Source organism: Arachis ipaensis, chromosome B03 (genome assembly GCF_000816755.2).
Source record: "Arachis ipaensis cultivar K30076 chromosome B03, Araip1.1, whole genome shotgun sequence".
In the NCBI taxonomy this organism is placed as follows: Eukaryota; Viridiplantae; Streptophyta; class Magnoliopsida; order Fabales; family Fabaceae; genus Arachis; species Arachis ipaensis.
In genome coordinates, this window is record NC_029787.2 from 129125459 (window position 1) to 129128206 (window position 2748).

Below are 2748 nucleotides of genomic sequence, written 5' to 3' on the forward strand. Positions count from 1 at the left end.
GTGATGTTATCAAAGACGTGGAAGTGGATGCTTTTGGTGGGTGAAGTGCAGAGGAGGTGGATGTACCAGTCACAAAGATTTAGGAAGTGTGTGGTCGATGACATGTTGAGGTAGGTGCGACACGTGTGACAATTACACCATGGCTTAATCTTGGAGCTAAAGAGGAGGCAGGAAAAGATGGAAAAGAAGACTGTGAAGGTGAAGAAGGAGAGTATGAATGTTAGGGTTATGCGAGATATGATAAAAATTGGGAAATAACAGTGTCATTTTCGAATAAAGGGTTAGGGATCATTTTGTTCCTTGTTAGAGTTGTCCGAGATCCTCATGTTTCATGTTAGAGTTTTCAAGGATCATCTTGTCTTCCGTTAGAGTTGACGGAGTCAAGGACTTAAGTGACTGACGGAATTAAGGACCAATCGTTGTATTTTGTATTTTGGGCCAAGTCCAAAAACGTTTAAGCCCTATGGGCTATATTTAGGGTTCGTTCTTTTTGGCAGTAATTGGTATTTAAATATGCAATAAATACTCGTGACAAGAGATTTTAAATTCTTTATTAGAGAAATGGACTTGGGAGAGTTTTTATTTGATGTGAAATTGGAGGCTTTTTTTGGGTCTGATTGAGGGAGTGGACTTTAAAGTTGGGTTAAGGTTTGTATTTTGGGCCAAGTCCAAAAACGTTTAAGCCCTATGGGCTATATTTAGGGTTCGTTCTTTTTGGCAGTAATTGGTATTTTTTATAAAAATATGCAATATTAAAAAAAAAACCCAGGTTTAATGATCAGTGACAGTGTTATGGCCATGTAAGCTGTAGCTCACAATTCCAATTCTATGCGTTGCCGACGAATCATATGGTAAAATATCTGCTTTGTATATTCGTTGTTCTTGGACTGCATTAGCTTGAGGAATATGATCTATCATCTATGATCTATCAATTATAGAGAAAGTTGTCAAGATGTGATTCAATCAGCCTGGCGGCTTCGCTTGAAATGACTATTTATAAATTATAACTTCTACAATTCTCTTTTTAAAGAAAAAACTCAAAATATCTTTCTATTTCCACATTGGTTGTTTGTATTTTTGTATTAGATTAATACGTTGAAAATTTTCAAGTTTAAAAGTAAAGTACTGTATATGATGCTACTTTGTTATGGGATTATTGTTATTAAATTAAACTAAAGATATTGTTTGTTAACTTCGCATCCAATCAAAGTTGCCTGTTGTGGAAGAATAAAATGCTTCCTGTGGTTCTTGAAAACGAAAGGCGTATAATATATAATTGCTTGCTTTCTGATTCAGAAAGCAATGAATTAATAGTTTAATTATAGATAATATAAGGTGTCAAAAAGATCACTCACACACATTTTCTAATGATCTTGGTTTCAACGTGTCCTGTAGCTTGATTTAATAATAACTATATTAATTATATATATTATTCAAAGTGCAACATAATTAATGGATATGTTTCCAAGTGTTTGGCTGGTCTTTGTAACAGCCCCACCGTCGATAATCTCTCCCTAGGGACAAGTATCTCTCTCCAAGCACTTCATTCTCCATGCTCAGTTTATATTCTTATTTCACATATGAAAAATACTATTTTTAAAAGATACCTAGTTATACTGATGTTTACATATATATTATATTTGAAACTTCCTGAGATAATTGATATTTGCATTTTTTCATTGTGTTAGCTCATAATTGGCGAAACAACAATGTTTAGCACTAAGGGGTAGCAATAAAAAATCAGCCAAATACTTTAAATACTTTTGAGTGAATCCAAAATTTTTATGTGGATGGTGTTTATACTATACATTAAGATGTTTCTTCTGTTAAATATCAAAATGTTTCTTTTTCATACTAAATGGATGTTCTTTTATATATTTTATAAATTTTTTTATATACTAAGAATCGGAATTGTTGAAAGTTCCGTGATCTCTGCCTCTATTTTTTCAACGTATCATTCAAAATTTTAATTTGGGGTGAGAAGCAATTAATATCAAATATTATAAATTAAAAACAAATAAAATAAATTAAATATAATTATAAATTAGTTAAATTATTTATTTTTTTGTTGATCACCTCTTGGTTCATATATTTTTCTTTGGCGAAATACTAATCACATTTATACAAGTATTTTATACAACTTGACTTTATTTTTATTTTTTTTGGTCAACTATCTTTTTTTTGGAGCGAGCAACTTGACTTAATTTAATATGTGTAAGTGTAACTACTATCCAACGCAGCTCTAAATTATTTTTGTACGAATATATTAGTGACACTCATTGAGATTTTTGAAATGATAATATTTTATGTAAAAATAACTTTTAAAACTTATGATACATCCAATCCATTTACAAAACCTTGTAACATAGTATTAAAGTAGTTATATAATATACATAATAGTAATTTCCAAATTGGTATGAATGCATGATAGCTCAACTGTATGAATGGTAGTTTCTCCCATAACGTAATCCAAAATGAATAGCTTGATTTTCATGATGAATTGATGATTGAGACATGCAGGTATACATACTAGGGCCGGTGATAACAAATGCCAAAATACAGCACGTGAGCACGTGTCATGTTACCACTTACCACCGGAAAAGGGCATCCCATTTGTTTGTTTCTCTCAAAATGGGACCCAAACTCCATAATTATTATTTAAAAAATTTTAAAATTATCAAGGAACCTATATATCTAACTTAAAGTTAAGACATCGTTTTTATTCAATGAGACGTTCATGTCAATATT